Source organism: Pleurodeles waltl, chromosome 4_1 (assembly GCF_031143425.1).
Source record: "Pleurodeles waltl isolate 20211129_DDA chromosome 4_1, aPleWal1.hap1.20221129, whole genome shotgun sequence".
Classification (NCBI taxonomy): domain Eukaryota; kingdom Metazoa; phylum Chordata; class Amphibia; order Caudata; family Salamandridae; genus Pleurodeles; species Pleurodeles waltl.
In genome coordinates, this window is record NC_090442.1 from 844,762,011 (window position 1) to 844,786,499 (window position 24,489).

At 44.7% G+C, this 24,489-nt stretch overlaps 1 protein-coding gene and 1 long non-coding RNA gene across 4 annotated transcripts in view; one reads left to right on the forward strand and one right to left on the reverse strand.

Annotated features, from left to right (window-relative positions):
* Positions 1-4,108, reverse strand: part of FRS2 (fibroblast growth factor receptor substrate 2) — a 289,441-nt gene extending 285,333 nt beyond the window's left edge. Inside the window, exon 1 of one of the 3 annotated variants that reach the window (XM_069229609.1) lies at positions 3,856-4,108. The gene's annotated coding sequence lies outside the window, so the exon portion shown is untranslated. Of the gene's footprint in view, positions 1-3,534; positions 3,766-3,855 lie in introns of those variants that run through there. The other 2 variants (XM_069229607.1, XM_069229608.1) reach the window with 2 other exon arrangements.
* Positions 3,713-24,489, forward strand: part of LOC138288225 (uncharacterized) — a 77,782-nt gene continuing 57,005 nt past the window's right edge. The window contains exon 1 of the long non-coding RNA XR_011202359.1: positions 3,713-3,746. This is a non-coding gene — a long non-coding RNA (uncharacterized lncRNA). The remainder of the gene's footprint in view (positions 3,747-24,489) is intronic.

Below are 24,489 nucleotides of genomic sequence, written 5' to 3' on the forward strand. Positions count from 1 at the left end.
GAGTTTGGCCACTGAGCTCCACCCACTTTTGTGTTTTATTCACTGCTGGTTGGTTGCTACGAGGAGCTAAGGAGAAGACTGGCAGAGGAGTTTGGCGCATGTGCGGTATATAATAAGAGGCTGTCGTGTTTCCTTAACATATTTCAGATTTATACTTGTGTTCTAAAGGGGAAGCAATGTTTTGACATTCTACAGTTAAAGCCTGACCATTACTGAAAGTAGTGAGTGCTTCCTGTCCTTACCGCCTCCTGGTTTGTATTGCTTTTGGCCTGGAGGTAATTTATAATCATCACTGGTTTAATTCTTGCTACCCCAGACAGCCAGGCCAGTGTCAAAACTGTATGAACAGGACTGGCGGGTGCTTCAAGCATCTGTGGCGCAAGTGAGCTAAAATAACACTTAGACAGGCTGAACAAGCCACAGTTCAGGTGCTCCTCGTACACTGCAGTGGCATCTCTGCTCGATTGAACCACTGACCTGCAGAAAGTAGAGTTGTTTTCTTTGTTTTTGTTTTTTAGGGGGGCTGAGGATGCGGGCATATATGTATTGTATGTGAACAGTACGTGTGTGCTTTTTCATGAACCACAGTGCACATTTGCATGTTTGCGAAAACGAGCACGCATTTAAGGCATCTCAAGTAGCAGCAATCAGGGATGGGATGACAATGGCAAACCTTACATTTCAGGGGTGAGGTGCTGAACTTCACTGGGGTTGTGTGCGTTACTTCTAACATTATATATGTTATTAAGTTTCCTTTGTTGAAGCAAATCAAGAAAACAAACAATCCATTAATGAAAGACGCAACGTGCGACATTAGCAATAGGTAAAGAAATCTCTCTACCCATCCCCAAAGTCCAAGGAGGGTGAAATCAAGTGATAAGTGCGCTTGGTAATCTCAATGAAGGCAATACAGCTAACCGACTGAGGATGAGAAAGGTATGCCCAGCCTCACCACACTGAAGTTAATGGGAAGCAATTTACATGTTGGGAGGGTAAAAATGTTTCAAAGGCAGTGGTGATACTGCCCTGACGAATGTGGGTTCAGAGGTATGTTCAATAATAAGTGCCTCTGAAAAAAAAAAATCAGTGAGACCCGCCCAGTTTCAGTGCCATGTCGCCCCTGCTTCTCTAAAATACTGGCAGTGAGGCAAGAGCTTATCACGCTTGTCTCTCAAGGTGGGCCCTGCTGAGAAACATGCATTATTTAACTGTTTATGGTAGGGGCAAATATATAGGGCGTGCTGGAATTAGTTGCATATCAGTTCAGCCATCAGATGAGTTCGGGAATAGTAAACGAGAATTAAAAACACCCTACAGGAGGTTCATGTTTTTTTAGTTGGCACGCAGTGAAAAAATATCAGAACATTTCAAGAGTACCCCTTCGGAACTGCCTGTAAAAGCTGTGTGTTTTTTTTTTTTTTTAAGAAAATGTAATTGAGACGTGTACCACAAAATGCACTAGTAGGTCTTTAGCGAGAGAGAAAAAAAAAACTTGAGAAAATAAAGGATTCTCGCTCGTAGAAAGCCGGGGCAACTATTTACAAATGACCACTTTCCAAATACAATAACTGCTGTTAAAGAAACTGAATGCCATCACACCATACTGGTAACAGAAAAAAATTGAAGCTGCGATGATTTCCACCCTGCTGGTTTAGCGCAGCTCAAACTCAGCACGAGGCAAGGTAGGTCCTACTGAACCCAATTGGTTTTGATTTTTACACAAATCCCTGCATGCATGTGTGAATGTTAGCTGGTCATCTGCGGCTAAAATATATTACATTTCAATGAAACAGCTGCACTGCAATATCAAACATACAAGATTATATTTATCTATATATCAACCGAAAGAAACAGCTGAAGTAAAATGTATAGTTCTCTTAAAAAACTGAAGTTTTGACATGCCCACTACATTGGGAGGAAGGAGTATGCTCCATTTACCATCTGTCTAGCGCACTTAAAAATCCAACACATTATGTGATTGTGTGGCTGCAGCGTTTTTCACACAAGTATGGGTTCGCCACATTAGCCATCAGCAGTTGCATAATCCGCAGTTTTTTAAAAATGTTTCTAGTCAAAAGTTACTGAAATGCAGTGACGTGGTGCCACACAGTGGAAAGCCCTTTGCAAATGTTGACTGGTCAACTTCCTGTTGCTTATTGCTATATTTGGGTATTGAACTGGTACTGATGAGATGCAACCTATGCCCAGACAGCGTTAACAAGCGTAAAAATGAGAAAACAATGAAGCAAAGCTATCAAAAAATGTGCCACATTATGCTGTATAATTGAGTCACCCCATCTGCATTATTTGCCCCCTCTGCCTCATAGTTCCAGTGGCCCTGTTCTTATACCTGAAGTTAAAGAATATTGCATCATACATAATTTGTCTGATATATATATATATATACACACACACACATATATACACACACATAGCTAATCATTTTAAATACTAAAATCTGAGAGTTTATGTAAAATCTTATGAAGTGTGCTTTAGAAGAAAAAACAAAAAGCAGACTTTCTTCCCTATAGGCTACCATTACTTTTTTTGTTAATTCTTTTATATGGGGTTGCGCAGATTGGGATATGTGATCTGATGACAAAGTTGAAGCTTTTGTCACTAATAGACCCTTGTTTTTGCATTACGAGTTTTACAAACGATGCGACCCCTGTCAAACTACCGCACTGCCTTATGTTTTATTCCACTTTCCAGTGTTCACAAGACCAAAAAAACACTTCCATTTATATTCAAGTAATGGAAAGATCGCAACTCCACCTGAACACGAGAGTGTGAAACTTAGTCACAATATTCACCAAAACGCCCAAATTTAATATTCAATTAACTACACGCACCTATACATGTGAGTGAATTTTAAGGTAATCGATATTTATGCAAACATTTGAATTTACTTCATGCAGTCGGTCCTATTAATGACCACAATACATCGCCAACTGTACATCGTGAATAAAAAGATACAAGTTCATGAAAGACTGGTACCTTTGGAACACTGTCACCCAGTGGCAAAAGTATAGGCTTTTAGATGTGTAATTCCTACAGCATAAAATTAAGTTGTGCATCTTTTTCCTTGTGACACTTTAGATTCTTGCTATAATAAACTAGTTACGTTTTTCATACGAAAATGGGCAACTCTTGTATAATGCTATAGATGTTAGGACTGTTAATTTGTACATGCTAGCTTAAAAGACAGGAGAGCTTTATGTGATCCTGGGGAAGCAAAATAAATGGTAGGCTAGCACTGTTTACTAATATCAACCCAGTTTTTTTTCAAAACATACGTAGTTTACTGTTTTCAACTTAGCATCTCTGATCCTCCCGATCACGAAGCATTCTGCAACGCCACCACAACAAAATATTATTGCAAATATAGTAAATTATGAGTAAACGCGAAAATAAATACTATGGCTGCCAAACTACACAGCAAAGGCTGCATTAAAACATTTGTGGACTCTTGGTTTTCAGTGTATAAATTGTTCGGATACTGAATGATGTGTGTTTATGGAAATATATACACACCCGACTTCAGGGGGTTGTTTCTTGGACTCATTGCCTTACAGTATCGGAAGCATGGGCCGCGCACCGGATCGAGGTCGCTGGAGCTACTCATATGACCAGGGCCGCACCAGTAATTTTGTAAACATGGCTCCTGTGGGCGGCTGCAGAGCGCCGCGGGACTCCGAGCGGGAGAGAGCCTGAGACCGGACGGAGGACTGAACAACTCTACGGAGGTAAGCATATGACGCAGACTTGACGAAGGTACAGCCCGGGTGGCGCAGCAGAAGAGCTAGCGCGGTTGAGTTAAATCAAGCCAAAGATCGCCCACGTTAGCGTACTCACCAGCACGGGTTCCATTCGTAGAATTTACAGCTGGCCACAGCCCTGTGCTCCGACTCCCTCGTACAGGCTCACCGAGCCTAACAAAGTTCGCGCAACTCGGAATCACTCAGTAAAAAAAAAAAGGAATAATAATCGGCGTCTCGGCCTTCAGTCCATAAATCCCGCCCACTGGTGAAAGACGGACGCGTGCAGCAGCTACATACTGTGCCAGGGTAGATACAAACTCGCAGCCAATGAATAGCGGCTCACGTTCTCTCGCCCAATCCTAGATCACAGTTCAGCCCCCCCAGACCTGACAGCCAATCAAACAATTGGCAAGAGCGCCTTTAGGTACTCCGAGACCACAATGAGTATTGGAGGGCCAAACAGCAAATGAATACAATAAGCTATTCTCCCCAGCCAATCGGAAGTCAAGGATTCCAATAAACACATCTATGTCACCAGAGTTTCCCAACTCTAAAAGCCCTCGGTTTCCCCTCCTTGATTGGCTAAGGGTTATTGTTCAGTTTTTATCCCGTTTGTCGTCATTGCCGTAATCACGGGACTACGGAGGACCGTTTTTGTATTTGTGATTTTACATAGCGCGGATACGGCCCGAAGGCTTTAGAGCGCTTTATAAGAGAACAGTTACCAAACAAGCACAGTAAGAGTAGATAGCAAGAGTAGAATATTAATACAAACTCGCATCTAGAAACATATTTCTTTAATTTGAAAAAAAAATAAAACAACATAACTATTACTAAAACATAACACGTAAATCCTGCAACAGTGTAGGCCGAGAAATATATTTATTTTAACGACATTTCGTGTGACACAGTACTACACAGTCAGGTAACATAGATTGGCACCCCACCTTAAAACACCAACATACAAGAAAATAAATAGGTAATGCATCCTTCTCTGTTCAAGCAGCCAAACTGGAATTCATTACCCCCAAATATAAGATCCCCAGATAGCTATCTTGTCTTCAGAAGGCTACTCAAGAGTTGGCTGTTTCCTTTATATGCACCATATCCAAACAGCAATGGACTGCATATACCTGTGTTGATAAATATTTATAATATGATCATGTGTATATTCTAGATATCTATATTTCTGTAAGAAATATGTATATTTACCATTTCATAATAATAAAATATACATACTCTTGAAGCCTGTTTAACAAATGTATATTTACACACTGTTACATGTATATATGTGTGTATGTGTGTATCTACATATATATGTGCATATTATCCAATGCTTAACATGTTCATAGGTCAAGTCAAAGTCAAAACAATCTTTATTCGGATTTTACTCCATAAAAGATAAACAATCTCTTTAAAATGGTAAAAATATACAATAAGATACTTAAAAAAAAACCACATTACTGATAAATAAATAAATAAAAACCCTTGCTACTACAAATTGAGGAATTATTCATTCTCATACCGGAGATTTTCTAAGTACGACAGCTTTTTCCTTTGTTCTATGGCATTTAGGATACATTTTATCACTGCATCACATTTCTCATTAGTATCCAGTTTACATAAGTAGTTAAAAGCTTCTCTACAATAAAATAATTTGTTAATAATAAATAATGGTTTTAAAAATTGCTTCCTAATATCGTGATCAAATTTACAAGATATAATAAAGAGCATTGTGGATTGTGCAAATCGTCCCACACAGGGGCACTTTGGTAGGCTTTTACTCCAAATCCTCACCTTTGGGAAAGCTACCAAAAAGTGCAACATTCTAAAGCGTATTCGAGTCAGATAAAATCTATCCTGAATGTTTGCTACTATCAGCAAATAATTTGGCATTACCTCATTTTCAGTCATATAAAGTGCTACTGTTGACTTCCTACATTCTCTATTTTCTCTATCGCTAACCCTCCATGCCATAAGCTGATTTTTCAATTCTTTCTTGCTAAATTGGAGGATAATACCTGGATTGTCCAAATTTGGAACTAGATTTATACCTTTCAACAAATCTTTTAAATGCACAAACCATGGAATTCTATCCCAATATTCTAGTGTAATGCAATCTTTAATAATCTTTTGGGTAAAATGCGACTCTTCTTTAGACCAAATACCATGCCAGGCCAACAACGCATTGGTATATATTAGATCTTCCACATAAGGGCAACCCAACTCCTTGTGTACCATAAATGTGGAGGTAGTATTTGGCACTGCAAGTAATCTGCAAAAAAAATTATTCTCTAGCACTTGTAGTGAACAGATCTCGGGCATCAAACCTCAAAGGGCAGAACCATACGTAATGCTGTTAATTGATTTACTTTTGTAGATTTGCAGCATTTCCCTAAAGGGTTTAGCCAATTTTTTGGAAATCTAAAAACAGCCTCAGTTGTCCTAACATACTTCATCTTGATAATTTCTAGATGTTTTTTCCAATGACCCATATTAGAAAAATGTATACCCAGATATGTAAATCCATTCACCTCTTCACATTTATAGCCTGTAATAAAAAAAGCTTTCTTCCTGACCTTTCCCTGTCCACAAGTCATTACAACAGTTTTGCTCATATTCAACAACATATCTCTTTCCTCCATAAATTCCACAAAGCCCTCGATTAACCGCTGCAACCCATTTGCAGTTTGTGACAGCAGTACAGCATCATCTGCATGTAAAAGGACTGGGATAGAGCATTCTCCTATTTTAGGGGTATCAATTTCCATATTTTTTAAATGGGCATCTACTCCATTTATATAAAGGGAGAATAGTAGAGGCGCCAAAACACAGCCTTGCCGTATTCCTCTCCCTATCTTAAAACCTGGGGTGCACTCGCCATTTCTTCCATATCTCACCTGCGCTGTTAGATGGTTATATAGTTGTGCCAAGAAACTTATTATATCTAAGGGTGCACCCATATCTGTTAAAACTTTCCACAACTTAGCATGGTTCACCAAATCAAAAGCACTGCTAAGATCAGCAAAACAAAGGAACATATGACCCTTCCTTGCTATTGTATATTTGCTTATTAGATTAAGGTTTATACATTGTTCCAGAGTAACAACCCCAGGCATGAATCCTAATTGAGCCTCTGTGAGTATATTGTTTTTGGTTGCCCATAATTCTAATCTTTCTAGGAGTACTCTTCCCAGCAATTTGACAGAGGTATCTAAAAGTGAGATTGGCCGATAGCATTTGGGGTCACCTCTATCTCCCTTTTTGAAAATAGGAACAATTATGCTTTCAGTCCAAGTTGTTAAAATATATCCCTTTGTCACACTCAAAAAGACTTGTGTCAAAATAGGGCACCATAGATCGATGTGTGTCAAATAAGCATCTACTGGCGCCCCGTCAGGGCCTGGTGCCTTCCCTTTCAAGCATCTTCCCCTAGCAGATTTTAAATCCCCTATACTAACTGGTTTAAAAAAAGGTGGCTTTATCTCAATTATCCCAATGTTCGATGTATGAGTAGTCAGGTTATCTGGGTTAAAAATTGAGCCAAAATGTGAAAGCCATTCTGGTGACGGAACGTGTACTGTTATTTGGGGTACGTCATTATCTTTTAGGAATGGTTGGTTAATTGTTTTCCAGAATAGAGTACTATCTTTTAATGTGGTTGCTTGCTCAAGATTAGCCTATGCCCTAGCTCTCAATTGTGCCTTCCTCGTCATTAATGCATGTTTGTAGTTAGAGCGTTTAATAATTACCTCTTCCCTATTTCTTGGTCGGGCCTGCAGGGCTTGTTTTAATTCCTGGCTTGCTAATGAACAATTATGATCAAACCACCCCACTTTTTCACTCTTTTTGTTCCCCAATGTTCTCACTAGGCTTCCTGCAATGGCATTTCTAAGCTGGTTAAAGGATCCTAAAATCTCATATGGGCTTTGGTTATATTCTGTACATGTGAGGATTTCTTGACAGTGTCGTGTCTCAACTTTTTTCATCACATCTATTTCATTTACCCCAGTCCATTTAATTACAATACCATTTTCCCTTCTTATTTCTATATTCACTACCAATCGTTCACCTATATTAAAGGGTTTAGCCAATCTCATAGTTAATAACAAGGGATGATGATCACTATAGATGGTTGGCTCAATCTTCAGGGATTCGACCATATCCATATTACTCTTAGACATTAATATATGGTCAATTAATGAGGAATGTCCTCTTCCTATAAACGTAAGGAAGCTTCATTCCTTTAGACCCGTCTTGTTCCATCAATTCTAAATCATATCTAAATAATATCTCATTCAGTGCAGTTCCGTAATTGTTATGCAAAAAGTGTGATTGTGCGCTCCCGCCATCGTCGACAAATCCACATGTCTTTCCTATAGTATTCTGGCATGCCCCAATATTAAAATCTCCAACCCATATTATTGTATAGCTTGAAGTTAGATCATTTACAAAGGTTTGTAAATCTTCCTGAAGAGTCAATGCCACTACTCTATTGGTGCCATCAAATTTATTATTGTAGTAGTTTACTAAAACAATCCCTAAAACTCCATCTATCAGAAAATATAAAAACTGATTTTAAGAGGAATCAAGGGAGGATTTCACCAATATATACGGTACCAATGTTGAGATCAGTATTGCTAATCCTCCCTTTGCCCTACCGCTAGGTGAGGCAGAGGCTGGGGTGGAGAATATGGCATATCCTTCAATAAAAATGGATCCCGTGTGCCATGTCTCTTGTAGGCAGATTATATGTGATGAGCTTATTATGGTCTGCCATTCCTTCTCAACTATTTTCGTCTTTACTCCAGCTATATTCCATGACATGAGTATAATTAAGTCTCCTGCTAGGGACCTCCCATCTGACTCAGCGTCACCATTACAGCTTAAAGATTTTAGAATGGGAGCTACAGTAGTAGGTTGTATTTTGTCAGGTAGCATGATCTCTTTTCTACTTATGTCTTCCTGCTGTCAATCCAAATCCTCCATGTTACTCAGGGGAGCGAATTGATTGGAACAGTCTGGTTTGTTATACCTCTCCAAATTACTGGGTGTATTCCCTGAGGCCCCCGTGTCTCTTGTGCCTGAGGTATTCATTATTCTGTAAAAATATCCTAAAGGAACAGCCATATTCTCTTTTCTCAAATTTTTACAAGTTCGATGTCTTATATCCAAGTCCGCTAGTAACTGACCCACAAAGCGAGGATTACGAAAATTAACCATAATGCAATCTCCCTCTTCTTCCTCCAAATATCCCACCCAATCAACTGTCCTTGCATATAAGATTTCACAAAATAGTATATCTGGTGTACATATATTCCTTGCCATTCAGTGTACTACTTTGTTACGTAATCTGCCCAGGTCTCAACGATGTTTGGTCCCAATTTGGGAACATTTTTAAGAATGATTATATATGGTGTAGCATCTGGCAGTAATTGTAATACCTCTTTCACAGGTCTATTTCTAATCAAGGACTGGCATCTATGATTTCTATCCAATTGCTCCATATGATTGATCATGGGTTCCTTAGACAGGGGAATTTCTTTCTGTATGGGGTGCCGGTATTCTGTACTTCTTTTGTTAGAATCTGCTTTCCCTGTCATTGCACTATTCCTTATATCTACAGCCGCTTGGCTCTCATTTGATATAGTGACGCAACCATGGGGCAACATTTTTGCTTTAGTCATTGAATTAACACTTACTTCTATCTTAGTTATACGTTCTTTTATCTCCTTGAATTCTAGCAATACTTTTGACTCTATCTGGTCTAGCTTGCCATGCAGTTTCTTGAAAAGGGTTTCCATATGTTTTTGCAAGGGACCATCGTTATCTGATGATAGTGCTACTGCATGACCCCCATGCATTTCAGTTATTATTTTACTACCCATAGAAAACTGTGAAGATGGTAGCATAAACTTAGATTTAGTAGTCTGACTACTTTTTTTCTTTGGTGGTGAAGGAATTTGGTCATCTGTACTGTTCAAGGAATCAATTTCTTCTATTATGCCTGTAGGTAATAAAGGGCCTAAGGAAAATCTAGGATCCACCCCAGTACATTTTTCTTTTGGAGATTTTAGTTCAGAGATTAAACCCACAGCCTCAGTGCTCACTTCAGTGATAGCCTCATGTAAGACATTTTTTGTTGCCACTAAACGTGCTTCAGCATTAATAATTTCTTCATAAATTTTCCCCATTGCATCTGTGAGATAATTAGTGATCGTATTAGCACTTCTCTGTTTTTTTTTATTAATACCGTTCCCTATCTGGTTTTGCTTTCTTTTCCCCATTATGTATATTATGTATATGGGGTTACTATGTTGAACACTCTTATCTAGTCACGACAAAATATATGCAAATCAATAAACCGGATATCAACAGAATGAACCCAGCCCAACCTCCTCCGGGCTCTGGCAGGCACGAGGCGGGAGTGCAGAAGGAGTTATTAGAGGGCTCCTGCCCCTGTCCACAGAGCCGGTACCAGCTACAAGTGCAAAGCGGGAGTGCAAAGAGAGAAGTTATTGAAGGGCTCCTGCCCCTGTTCACAAAGCCGGTACCAGGTACAAGTGCAAAGCGGGAGTGCAAAGAAAGGAGTTATTAAAGGGCTCCTGCCCCGTCTATAGATCCGGCACCAGCTGCAGCTCGAAGTAAAAAAACAAAGATGTCAGGGGGGTGGCCCAGCCCAGCCTCTGTCAGGTGCTGACGGGCGCAGGACGGGCCCGCCCTTGGCCCGGGCGCCGCCCGCGCGCGTCCCGCAAGGCGGGAGCGCAAGTTTGTTTTTAAAGGGCTCCTGCCCTTGACACAGCTGCCGCCGCCTCCTGAAACGCGCTTCCCGCCGGGCGGGAGCGCAAGTTTATTTTTAAAGGGCTCCTGCCCTTGACACTGCTGCCGCCGCCTCCTCCTCCCTTGGAACGCGCTTCGCGCAGGGCGGGAGAGAAAGTTTGTTTTTAAAGGGCTCCTGCCCTTGAAACAGCTGCCGCCGCCTCCTTAAATGCGCTTCCCGCAGGGCAGGAGCGCAAGTTTGTTTTTAAAGGGCTCCTGCCCTTGACACAGCTGCCGCCGCCTCCTGAAACGCGCTTTCCGCAGGGCGGGAGCGCAAGTTTATTTTTAAAGGGCTCCTGCCCTTGACACTGCTGCCGCCACCTCTTCCTCCCTTGGAAAGCGCTTCCCGCAGGGCGGGAGCGCAAGTTTGTTTTTAAAGGGCTCCTGCCCTTGACACAGCTGCCGCCACCTCCTTAAACGCGCTTCCCGCAGGGCGGGAGTGCGAGTTTGTTTTTAAAGGGCTCCTGCCCTTGACACAGTTGCCGCCGCCTCCTGAAATGCGCTTCCCGCAGGGCGGGAGCGCAAGTTGGTTTTTAAAGGGCTCCTGCCCTTGACACTGCTGCCGCCGCCTCCTCCTCCCTTGGAACGTGCTTCCCGCAGCGCAGGAGCGCAAGTTTGTTTTTAAAGGGCTCCTGCCCTTGACACAGCTGCCGCCGCCTCCTTAAACGCGCTTCCCGCAGGGAGGGAGCTCGAGTTTGTTTTTAAAAAGGGCTCCTGCCCTTGACACAGCTGCCGCCGCCTCCTTAAACGCGCTTCCCGCAGGGCGGGAGCGCAAGTTTATTTTTAAAGGGCTCCTGCCCTTGACACTGCTGCCGCCGCCTCCTCCTCCCTTGGAACGCGCTTCCCGCAGGGCGGGAGCACAAGTTTGTTTTTAATGGGCTCCTGCCCTTGGCACAGCTGCCGCCGCCTCCTTAAACGCGCTTCTCGCAGGGCGGGAGCGCAAGTTTGTTTTTAAAGGGCTCCTGCCCTTGACATAGCTGCCGCCGCCTCCTGAAACGCGCTTCCCGCAGGGCGGGAGCGCAAGTTTATTTTTAGAGGGCTCCTGCCCTTGACACTGCTGCCGCCGCCTCCTCCTCCCTTGGAACGCGCTTCCCGCAGGGCAGGAGCGCAAATTTGTTTTTAAAGGACTCCTGCCCTTGACACAGCTGCCGCCGCCTCCTTAAACACGCTTCCCGCAGGGCAGGAGCGCAAGTTTGTTTTTAAAGGGCTCCTGCCCTTGACACAGCTGCCGCCACCTCCTTAAACGCGCTTCCTGCAGGGTGGGAGCGCAAGTTTGTTTTTAAAGGGCTCCTGCCCTTGACACTGCTGCCGCCGCCTCCTCCTCCCTTGGAACGTGCTTCCCGCAGGGCGGGAGCGCAAGTTTGTTTTTAAAGGGCTCCTGCCCTTCACACAGCTGCCGCCGCCTCCTGAAACGCGCTTCCCGCAGGGCGGGAGCGCAAGTTTATTTTTAAAGGGCTCCTGCCCTTGACACTGCTGCCGCCGCCTCCTCCTCCCTTGGAACGCGCTTCCCGCAGGGTGGGAGCGCAATTTTGTTTTTAAAGGGCTCCTGCCCTTGACACAGCTGCCGCCGCCTCCTTAAACGCGCTTCCCGCAGGGTGGGAGCACAAGTTTGTTTTTAAAGGGCTCCTGCCCTTGACACAGCTGCCGCCGCCTCCTGAAACGCACGTCCCGCAGGGCGGGAGCGCAAGTTTATTTTTAAAGGGCTCCTGCCCTTGACACTGCTGCCGCCGCCTCCTCCTCCCTTGGAACGCGCTTCCCGCAGGGCGGGAGCGCAAATTTGTTTTTAAAGGGCTCCTGCCCTTGACACAGCTGCCGCCGCCTCCTTAAACACGCTTCCCGCAGGGCAGGAGTGCAAGTTTGTTTTTAAAGGGCTCCTGCCCTTGACACAGCTGCCGCCACCTCCTTAAACGCACTTCCTGCAGGGTGGGAGCGCAAGTTTGTTTTTAAAGGGCTCCTGCCCTTGACACTGCTGCCGCCGCCTCCTCCTCCCTTGGAACGTGCTTCACGCAGGGCGGGAGCGCGAGTTTGTATAAAGGGCTCCTGCCCTTGACACAGCTGCCGCCGCCTCCTTAAACGTGCTTCCCGCAGGGCAGGAGCGCAAGTTTGTTTTTAAAGGGCTCCTGCCCTTGACACAGCTGCTGCCGCCTCCTGAAACGCGCTTCCCGCAGGGCGGGAGCGCAAGTTTATTTTTAAAGGGCTCCTGCCCTTGACACTGCTGCCGCCGCCTCCTCCTCCCTTGGAACGCGCTGCCCCTGTTCATAGGTCATTGCATAGTTCCTAGATAAGTTGTCATATTGGATACCTAAGAACCCCTGCTTTCTTTTTTCTATCACAATGAGCAAATGTTATCGTAACTATTGTATCAGCAAGTATTTTGCTATTGAAAAATTGAGGAAAGATTAATGTTTAGAAAAGTACACTTTTTACACATCAAATATTGCAAATCAATAAAGTCTGTGTTTATACATACTATATGTGGTTATACTTTACATCTCATATTATTATACCCATTATTATATTCCTTACACATATATTCCCTTACTATGCATTTACATATATATTTATTTATTACTTTAGTCTTACAGTACTAGCAAAAAAAAAAAAAAAAAAAAATAACATTTTGTCTCTCGTAAGCTTTACTCTGTCTCCCCATCACCCTATGTCTCTATCTATCATCCATCCCCACTCTGGCTCATCCCAAACCCATTCTACTACTTTGATCTCCAAAATAACCCTGCCTAAGCTCTCCCCCCCTCTACCAAATCTAGTTCACCCCAAAACCTCAGTTTACTACTAGGATCTCCCAAACCAACCTACTAAATTCTCCCTCATTTATCTCAGTTTTGACTCATCCAAAACCCTTTCTACTACTACTATCTCCCTAAGCCCTTTCTACAGACTCTTCCCTCTTCCATCTCTCCTTTACTCATCCTAAGCCTCATCCTATTACTTAAAACTCACAATTAACACTTCTGGATTCTTCCCTCCTCTATCCCTCCTCTATCCCTCCATTACTCTAGTCAATCCAACTCACAAACTATCCTCCGCGCAAATTAACTCACACTAATACTGTACTCATATTTCCCTATACTAATCCACCACTAATTCCTCTTGGATTCCGGAGTAGCGTGCTACTTGCCGAAAAGCGATTCAACGCCTTGTCAGGGGTAGTAAGCGCTCTATAAATACAATTACAATCAGAATATGTAGGACATTTGATTTTCCATCCAGACGTACTATTAATTTGCCCCTACGCTCTAGTATCATGAACATTACATGCATCACTAATAGCTTCTTTTCTCATGGCTCTATTAGCATATTCGCCATTGCTCACTCCAACTCTACTCTCCAAACTATGTTCACCAAGCCACCAAGGTGATTTCTTTTTAACCTGCAAGTCTATATCCTTCACACCATTCTTACAGTTCACAAAACAACTTATGTGCCACACTCGTCCATCATGCAACCTTGCAGAATTCTTGAATATCTCAATAACTTTCAATAGATCAGAAAAATTACTTTCTCCCTTCTTAACCATAGTAGGCAACTTGACACGCACCACAACTTCGTTCCTTCAACTGAACATCTTTTGCTCCACATTTCTGGTCCTGGTACACTTTGTAAGTATCTTGTGCCTTCAAAATATTTCTCTTAACCACAACAGGTGACCACTGCTGCAGTCCTGATTTCACGATTCAGCTATGGTCGTCTTTCATGAAATGCACTCTTCTTCTCATAATGGTAAAAGTGTTGTATCCAGTAATAGATGCAGTGGTGTGATACATCCATACCATGTTCTTGATACCAACTATCCAGTCCAACTTCTTACCTTTTGCAATTTGCAATGCTCCCTTAGCCATGTGGTTAAGCCTTTCCACTTCACCGTTTTCCCCAGCAATATAAACCAAGGTGAACTTGTGCTCAATACCATTACGTCTAAGAATATTTTCTTTTACCTCACTCTTAAACTGTACCTTGTTATCTGTAATGATTTTCTTAGGCAATCCTTCCCTTAGAAGAATGTCGTCCAAGAATTTTATCACATTCTCAGCATTAGCACAATTAACAAAGCCAATCTCCCTCCATTTTGAAAAGTAATCAATTGCTACAAGAATAATTCTCACTTCATTACCTTTGCTTATAGGACCCATAATGTCCACACCAATAGTTTCCCATGTCACTTCTGGGCTTGATACTGGGGGAAAATGTGGTTTAACAACACCTGTGAGTCATCCACATTAACATACAAGTCAGATTCTCTAACAATTCTCTCAATTTTTACATCTATTCCTGGCCACCAATTATTCTTCTTAATTTTTTTCTTTCCCTTAACAACACATATAGATGCTCATCATAACAAATCTGTACAAGTTTAAGTCTCAAGTCTTTAGGTGGAATGACTCTCACTCACTCATGACATTCTTATTCATCATGGATAATTTATTGCATACTTCCCAAAACTTCCTATAGTTTTCCTCCAAATATTTATTTTTTATCCACCCTTCCATCACATATTTCGGATATTTTTTTAGAAGAGTCTTTCATACTCGCACTTCTCCACTCTTCTCCAGTAATAGCATTCAATCTCTCACTTCCAGTCCATTAAAACACTCATTCCTTCCAACTTTCAGTAGGAACTTCCTCCTTTGGTAAGAGTAACCAACTCAAGAAATTAACCACTTTGTTTTTGATCCCAGGAAAATAATGCAATATTTATCTATAATCTAACAATTTTAAAGACATTCTTGCAATCATAGGGCTGGCACTAAATTACCCTTTAGTAGATAGTGCTTTCAAAAGTGGCTTATCATATCTTACTTCCAATTTAATGCCCCCAAAACAATTTCTGAAATATTCTAGACCCCACACAACTGCAAGATTTTCCGTTTCAGTAACAGAGCGTATTTCTTCAGTGTAAAGAAATGGCTCCCTGTTGCAGTTACCCCCCACTTTTTGCCTGATACTGATGCTGACTTGACTGAGAAGTGTGCTGGGACCCTGCTAACCAGGCCCCATCACCAGTGTTCTTTCACCTAAAATGTACCATTGTTTCCACAATTGGCACAACCCTGGCACCTACGTAAGTCCCTTGTAACTGGTACCCCTGGTACCAAGGGCCCTGATGCCAGGGAAATTCTCTAAGGGCTGCAGCATGTCTTATGCCACCCTAGGGACCCATCACTCAGCACAGACCCACTGCTTGCCAGCTTGTGTGTGCTGGTGGGGAGAAAATGACTAAGTCGACATGGCACTCCCCTCAGGGTGCCATGCCAGCCTCACACTGCCTGTGGCATAGGTAAGTCACCCCTCTTGCAGGCCTTACAGCCCTAAGGCAGGGTGCACTATACCACAGGTGAGGGCATAGGTGCATGAGCACTATGCCCCTACAGTGTCTAAGCAAAACCTTAGACATTGTAAGTGCAGGGTAGCCATAAGAGTATATGGGCTGGGAGTCTGTCAAAAACGAACTCCACAGCTCCATAATGGCTACACTGAATACTGGGAAGTTTAGTATCAAACTTCTCAGAATAATAAACCCACACTGATGCCAGTGTTGGATTTATTAAAAAATGCACACAGAGGGCATCTTAGAGATACCCCCTGTATTTTACCCAATTGTTCAGTGCAGGACTGACTGGTCTCTGCCAGCCTGCTACTGAGAGACGAGTTTCTGACCCCACGCGGTGAGAGCCTTTGTGCTCTCTGAGGACAGAAACAAAGCCTGCTCTGGGTGGAGGTGCTTCACACCTCCCCCCTGCAGGAACTGTAACACCTAGCAGTGAGCTTCAAAGGCTCAAGCTTCGTGTTACAATGCCCCAGGGCACTCCAGCTAGTGGAGATGCCCGCCCCCTGGACCCAGCCGCCACTTTTGGCGGCAAGTCCAGGAGAGATAATGAGAAAAACAAGGAGGAGTCACTGGCCAGTCAGGACAGCCCCTAAGGTCTCCTGAGCTGAGGTGACTCTGACTTTTAGAAATCCTCCATCTTGTAGAAGGAGGATTCCCCCAATAGGGATAGGAATGTGACCCCCTCCCCTTGGGAGGAGGCACAAAGAGGGTGTACCCACCCTCAGGGCTAGTAGCCATTGGCTACTAACCCCCCAGACCTAAACACGCCCTTAAATTTAGTATTTAAGGGCTCCCCTGAACCTAAGAATTTAGATTCCTGAAACTACAAGAAGAAGAAGACTGCTGAGCTGAACAACCCCTGCATAGGAAGAACAGAAGACACCAACTGCTTTGGCCCCAGACTTACCGGCCTGTCTCCTGCCTTCCAAAGAAACCTGCTCCAGCGAAGCTTTCCAAGGGACCAGCGACCTCTGAATCCTCTGAGGACTGCCCTGCTTCAAGAAAGACAAGAAACTCCCGAGGACAGCGGCACTGCTCCAAAAGAACTTCAACTTTGTTACAGAGGAGCAGATTTAAAGACCCCTACAAATCCCCGCAAGAAGCGTGAGACTTGCAACACTGCACCCGGTGACCCCGACTCGACTGGTGGAGAACCAACACCTGAGGGAGGACCCTCCGGCGACTCCGAGACCGTGAGTAACCAAAGTTGTCCCCCCTGAGCCCCCACAGCGACGCCTGCAGAGGGAATCCCGAGGCTCCCCCTGACCGCGACTGCCTGAACCTAAAGTCCCGACGGCTGGAAAAGACCCTGCACCCGCAGCCCCCAGCACCTAAAGGAACGGAACTCCTGTGCAGGAGTGACCCCCAGGAGGCCCTCTCCCTTGCCCAGGTGGTGGCTACCCCGAGGAGCCCCCCCCTTGCCTGCCTGCAACGCTGAAGAGATCCCTTGGTCTCTCATTGAAAACCATTGTAAACCCGACGCGTGTTTGCACACTGCACCCGGCCGCCCCCGCGCTACTGAGGGTGTACTTTTTGTGCTGACTTGTGTCCCCCCCGGTGCCCTACAAAACCCCCCTGGTCTGCCCTCCGAAGACGCGGGTACTTACCTGCTGGCAGACTGGAACCGGGGCACCCCCTTCTCTCCATTGAAGCCTATGTGTTTTGGGCACCTCTTTGACCTCTGCACCTGACTGGCCCTGAGCTGCTGGTGTGGTGACTTTGGGGTGGCTCTGAACCCCCAACGGTGGGCTACCTTGGACCAAAAACTGAAACTTGTAAGTGACTTACTTACCTGTGAAACCTAACAATACTTTACCTCCCCCAGGAACTGTGAAAATTGCACTGTGTCCACTTTTAAAACAGCTTATTGTGTTTTATGTAAAAAGTATAAATGCTACTGTAATTATTCAAAGTTCCTAAAGTACGTACCTGCAATACCTTTCAAATGAGATATTACATGTAGAATTTGAACCTGCGGTTCTTAAAATAAACTAAGAAAATATATTTTTCTATAACAAAACCTATTGGCTGGATTTGTCACTGAGTGTGTGTTCCTCATTTATTGCCTGTGTGTATGTACAACAAATGCTTAACACTACTCCTTTGATAAGCCTACTGCTCGACCACACTCCCACAAAATAGAGCATTAGTATTATCTCTTTTTTCCACTATCTTACCTCTAAGGGGAACCCTTGGACTCTGTGCATGCTATTCCTTACTTTGAAATAGCACATACAGAGCCAACTTCCTACATTGGTGGATCAGCGGTGGGGTACAAGACTTTGCATTTGCTGGACTACTCAGCCAATACCTGATCACACGACAAATTCCAAAAATTGTCATTATAAATTGATTTTTGCAATTTGAAATTTTTCTAAATTCTTAAAAGTCCTGCTAGGGCCTTGTGTTAGTCCCTGTTTAGCATTTCTTTTAGTGTTTAAAAGTTTGTGAAAAGTTTGAATTAGATTCTAGAACTAGTTTTTAGATTCTTAAAAAGTATTCCAACTTTTAGAAGCATAATGTCTAGTACAGATGTGAATGTGGTGGAACTCGACACCACACCTTACCTCCATCTTAAGATGAGGGAGCTAAGGTCACTCTGTAAAATAAAGAAAATAGCAATGGGCCCCAGACCTTCCAAACTACAGCTCCAGGAGCTGTTGGCAGAGTTTGAAAAGGCCAACCCCTCTGAGGATGGCAACACAGAGGATGAGGATAGTGAATTGGAGGATGATTCCCCCCTACCAGTCCTATCTAGGGAGGACAGGGCCTCTCAAGCCCTGACTCCAAGCATAATAGTCAGAGATGCTGGCTCCCTCACAGGAGGGACCAACCTCTCTGAAATCACTGAGGATAACTCCAGTGAAGAGGACATCCAGTTAGCCAGGATGGCCAAAAGATTGGCTTTGGAAAGACAGATCCTAGCCATAGAAAGGGAAAGAGAAGAGATGGGCCTAGGACCCATCAATGGTGGCATCAACATAACTAGGGTCAGAGATTCTCCTGACATGTTAAAAATCCCTAAAGGGATTGTGACTAAATATGAAGATGGTGATGACATCACCAAATGGTTCACAGCTTTTGAGAGGGCTTGTGTAACCAGAAAAGTGACCAGATCTCACTGGGGTGCTCTCCTTTGGGAAATGTTCACTGGAAAGTGTAGGGATAGACTCCTCACACTCTCTGGAAAAGATGCAGAATCTTATGACCTCATGAAGGGAACCCTGATTGAGGGCTTTGGATTCTCCACTGAGGAGTATAGAATTAGATTCAGGGGGGCTCAAAAATCCTCGAGCCAGACCTGGGTTGATTTTGTAGACTACTCAGTGAAAACACTGGATGGTTGGGTAACTGGAAATGAAGTGCATGACTATGTTGGGCTTTATAATTTGTTTATGAAAGAACACATTTTAAGTAACTGCTTCAATGAAAAGTTGCATCAGTATCTGGTAGACCTAGGTCCAATTTCTCCCCAAGAATTGGGAAAGAAGGCAGACCACTGGGTCAAGACTAGGGTAACCAAAACTTCCACTGGGGGTGACCAAAAGAAAGGGGTTACAAAGCCTCCCCAGGAGAAAGTGGGTGACACTAGAAACAAAGAAAAAGAGTCCTCTGTAGGCCCCCAAAAACCAGACCAGGTGGGTGTGCCCCGAGACACAACCCAAAACAAAGGTGGGTACCAGGGTAAGAACTGGGATGCCACTAAGGCATGGTGCCATAACTGTAGACAGACAGGGCACCACACCAAGGACACTTCTTGTCCCAAAAACAAATCCCCTAGCAAAATCCCAGGGGTGACCAGTGTAGCCATTGGGGATGACCCCTCAGATGAGGAGGTCTTCATAGCCTTCAACTGGAAAAAGGGCCCAACAGGTGAGTTGGAGATTCCAGAGGGAAGTAGACACTTCCACCACCTACTGGTGAATGGAATCCCAGCCACTGCCCTGAGAGACACTTGTGCCAGTCACACTATTGTGCATGACAGGCTGGTGTTCTCAAACCAGTACATCCCAGGTGAGATGGCCAGAGTAAGAGTTAGCCCAGACAGGGTCACTGATAGGCCTGTGGCTTTTGTGCCCATAGAAGCGGGTGGGACTTTTAGCTGGAGAAGGGTGGTAGTCAGTACAGACCTCCCCCTTGATTGTCTCCTTGGAAATGACTACCCAGAGGTTAGTCAGAGCCCAAGAGAGGAACTGGTCCAGTGCCAGTCCTCTCCCAAGGACTCTGGAGGTGCTACCCCTGCAGTAACTGCAAGTAGGCCCCAGAAGAAAAAGAAAGGAAAACAGAGTAGGAAAGGTGGACAACCTTTAGCCAAGGTTCCAGCAAGCCAGGGAGATTCTGCTCCAGTAGGGGAGAACTCCAAAAATGGCACTGTTAAAGTCCAACCTGACCCACAAGAAGTCCTGGCTAGTCAGGCAACTGTTAAACCTGAGTGGGTGGCTCCTCAGCTAACAGAAGGAAGAGTGGAAGAAGGGTGTTTACCACAAGATGTGGTAACCCCCACTCTAATACAGCAGACAGGCACCCTGAACCCAAAGAAGCCTGTAACTTAGCCCCTTCCCTTGTTGGTGAAGAGCTAAAGGTGTGGTTCTGGGCACTGACAGCTGTCAGTGGCCTCTGCTGGGTGTTAGCCTTTATGGCTGCACTATCCTTGGCATGGTGGTCTGACCCCATGCCAAATAGCAAGTTAGGCCCCCTGACCCTGTTGGTCATGGTAGGGTTACTCCAGCTCTGGGTAACCTCTTTGGGTAAGCTAGTGGTGACCCTGGCTAAGATAAGATTAGCAGAGGTGGATACCTCTAACCCCAAAATAGAGAGAATGGGTGGAGACATTAAAGACACAGACAAGAGGTAATTCAGACTAGGTCCTATCACTGTGGAAGTGGGTCAGTTCCCCAGAGGGAATGACCTGAACAGGAGGATGTAAGGCAGAGTAGGCCCTGCAACAAACCAGCCTATTTCCTCTACTCTTCCTCGCCTGACAGACTAGGAAGACTCTCCCAGCTTTGGCTGAGTCTCCTGGCCTGTGGGCTGGGGGGGGGGCTTGTGTAAAGAAATGGCTCCCTGTTGCAGTTACCCCCCACTTTTTGCCTGATACTGATGCTGACTTGACTGAGAAGTGTGCTGGGACCCTGCTAACCAGGCCCCATCACCAGTGTTCTTTCACCTAAAATGTACCATTGTTTCCACAATTGGCACAACCCTGGCACCTAGGTAAGTCCCTTGTAACTGGTACCCCTGGTACCAAGGGCCCTGATGCCAGGGAAGGTCTCTAAGGGCTGCAGCATGTCTTATGCCACCCTAGGGACCCATCACTCAGCACAGACACACTGCTTGCCAGCTTGTGTGTGCTGGTGGGGAGAAAATGACTAAGTCGACATGGCACTCCCCTCAGGGTGCCATGCCAACCTCCCACTGCCTGTGGCATAGGTAAGTCACCCCTCTAGTAGGCCTTACAGCCCTAAGGCAGGGTGCACTATACCACAGGTGAGGGCATATGTGCATGAGCACTATGCCCCTACAGTGTCTAAGCAAAACCTTAGACATTGTAAGTGCAGGGTAGCCATAAGAGTATATGGGCTGGGAGTCTGTCAAAAACGAACTCCACAGCTCCATAATGGCTACACTGAATACTGGGAAGTTTAGTATCAAACTTCTCAGAATAATAAACCCACACTGATGCCAGTGTTGGATTTATTAAAAAATGCACAAAGAGGGCATCTTAGAGATACCCCCTGTATTTTACCCAATTGTTCAGTGCAGGACTGACTGGTCTCTGCCAGCCTGCTACTGAGAGACGAGTTTCTGACCCCATGCGGTGAGAGCCTTTGTGCTCTCTGAGGACAGAAACAAAGCCTGCTCTGGGTGGAGGTGCTTCACACCTCCCCCCTGCAGGAACTGTAACACCTAGCAGTGAGCTTCAAAGGCTCAAGCTTCGTGTTACAATGCCCCAGGGCACTCCAGCTAGTGGAGATGCCCGCCTCCTGGACCCAGCCCCCACTTTTGGCGGCAAGTCCAGGAGAGATAATGAGAAAAACAAGGAGGAGTCACTGGCCAGTCAGGACAGCCCCTAAGGTGTCCTGAGGTGAGGTGACTCTGACTTTTAGAAATCCTCCATCTTCTAGAAGGAGGATTCCCCCAATAGGGATAGGAATGTGACCCCCTCCCCTTGGGAGGAGGCACAAAGAGGGTATACCCACCCTCAGGGCTAGTAGCCATTGGCTACTAACCCCCCAGACCTAAACACGCCCTTAAATTGAGTATTTAAGGGCTCCCCTGAACCTAAGAATTTAGATTCCTGAAACTACAAGAAGAAGAAGACTGCTGAGCTGAACAACCCCTGCAGAGGAAGAACAGAAGACACCAACTGCTTTGGCCCCAGACTTACCGGCCTGTCTCCTGCCTTCCAAAGAAACCTGCTCCAGCTAAGCTTTCCAAGGGACCAGCGACCTCTGAATCCTCTGAGGACTGCCCTGCTTCAAGAAAGACAAGAAACTCCTGAGGACAGCGGCACTGCTCCAAAAGAACTGCAACTTTGTTACAGAGGAGCAGATTTAAAGACCCCTGCAAATCCCCGCAAGAAGCGTGAGACTTGCAACACTGCACCCGGCGACCCCGACTCGACTGGTGGAGAACCAACACCTGAGGGAGGACCCTCCGGCGACTCCGAGACCGTGAGTAACCAAAGTTGTCCCCCCTGAGCCCCCACAGCGACGCCTGCAGAGGGAATCCCGAGGCTCCCCCTGACCGCGACTGCCTGAACTCCATTTCCCGACGGCTGGAAAAGACCCTGCACCCGCAGCCCCCAGCACCTAAAGGAACGGAACTCCTGTGCAGGAGTGACCCCCAGGAGGCCCTCTCCCTTGCCCAGGTGGTGGCTACCCCGAGGAGCCCCCCCCTTGCCTGCCTGCAACGCTGAAGAGATCCCTTGGTCTCTTTGAAAACCATTGTAAACCCGACGCGTGTTTGCACACTGCACCCGGCCGCCCCGCGCTGCTGAGGGTGTACTTTTTGTGCTGACTTGTGTCCGCCCAGAAGCCCTACAAAACCCCCCTGGTCTGCCCTCCGAAGACGCGGGTACTTACCTGCTGGCAGACTGGAACCGGGGCACCCCCTTCTCTCCATTGAAGCCTATGTGTTTTGGGCACCTCTTTGACCTCTGCACCTGACCGGCCCTGAGCTGCTGGTGTGGTGACTTTGGGGTGGCTCTGAACCCCCAACGGTGGGCTACCTTGGACCAAAAACTGAAACCTGTAAGTGACTTACTTACCTGTGAAACCTAACAATACTTTACCTCCCCCAGGAACTGTGAAAATTGCACTGTGTCCACTTTTAAAACAGCTTATTGTGTTTTATGTAAAAAGTATAAATGCTACTGTAATTATTCAAAGTTCCTAAAGTACTTACCTGCAATACCTTTCAAATGAGATATTACATGTAGAATTTGAACCTGTGGTTCTTAAAATAAACTAAGAAAATATATTTTTCTATAACAAAACCTATTGGCTGGATTTGTCTCTGAGTGTGTGTTCCTCATTTATTGCCTGTGTGTATGTACAACAAATGCTTAACACTACTCCTATGATAAGCCTACTGCTCGACCACACTACCACAAAATAGAGCATTAGTATTATCTCTTTTTGCCACTATCTTACCTCTAAGGGGAACCCTTGGACTCTGTGCATGCTATTCCTTACTTTGAAATAGCACATACAGAGCCAACTTCCTACATTCAGCTAGAAAGAAAGCTGTAGAGGCCAATGCTATTGTACATTCCTTCCCTTTAACACCTTTTTTGTCTTAGAACATCTCCAATTTCTTTGCTACTAGCATCACTAGTTAAAATACAATCACATTTGGGGTCAGTGGCCTGCAAACTCTTTGACATACACATGTATTCTTTATTTTTTTTCAAAATCACCTTCCAACTCATTGGACCATTCAAAGTTTACCTTTGTTTTCAAAAGTAGTCACAAGTCATAAGTCTTTTCGGAAAAATTGAGAAGACATTTTGCATAAAAACACCAACTCTAGAAAAGATCTCAACTCATCTTTGTTAGTGGGGGCTGAGGCATCTCGTACTGTACTCTAGTTCCTTCCTAGGTTTAATTCCTTCTGCATTTACTTCATGTCCTAAGTAATTTAAGGATTGCACCCCAAACATACATTTTGAAAATGCAGCTGCAAGACCACTCTTGCACAGTTTTCTAACACATTTTCCAATCTAACATCATGCTGTTACTTGCTCTTTCCTATGAATAGAATGTCATCTTGAAACAATATTGTTCCAGCTTTACCGTTAAATGGTTTGGGCATCAATTTTTGACAAACTGCTGCCGCAAGAGCAAGCCCAAACATCATGTGTACATAACAATAACAGCCCATAGGCATATTAAATGTCATCAAACTCTTGCTATCCTCAGGAAGATTCACATGATGCTACACCAATGGCAGGTCTATGGATGTAAACCATTTCTACCTTTGATCACTGCCAACATTTTGGTGATCGTGGGAAGGGGTAATCTCTTCACCACTATGCAACTATTTAGGTCTCTCAGATCA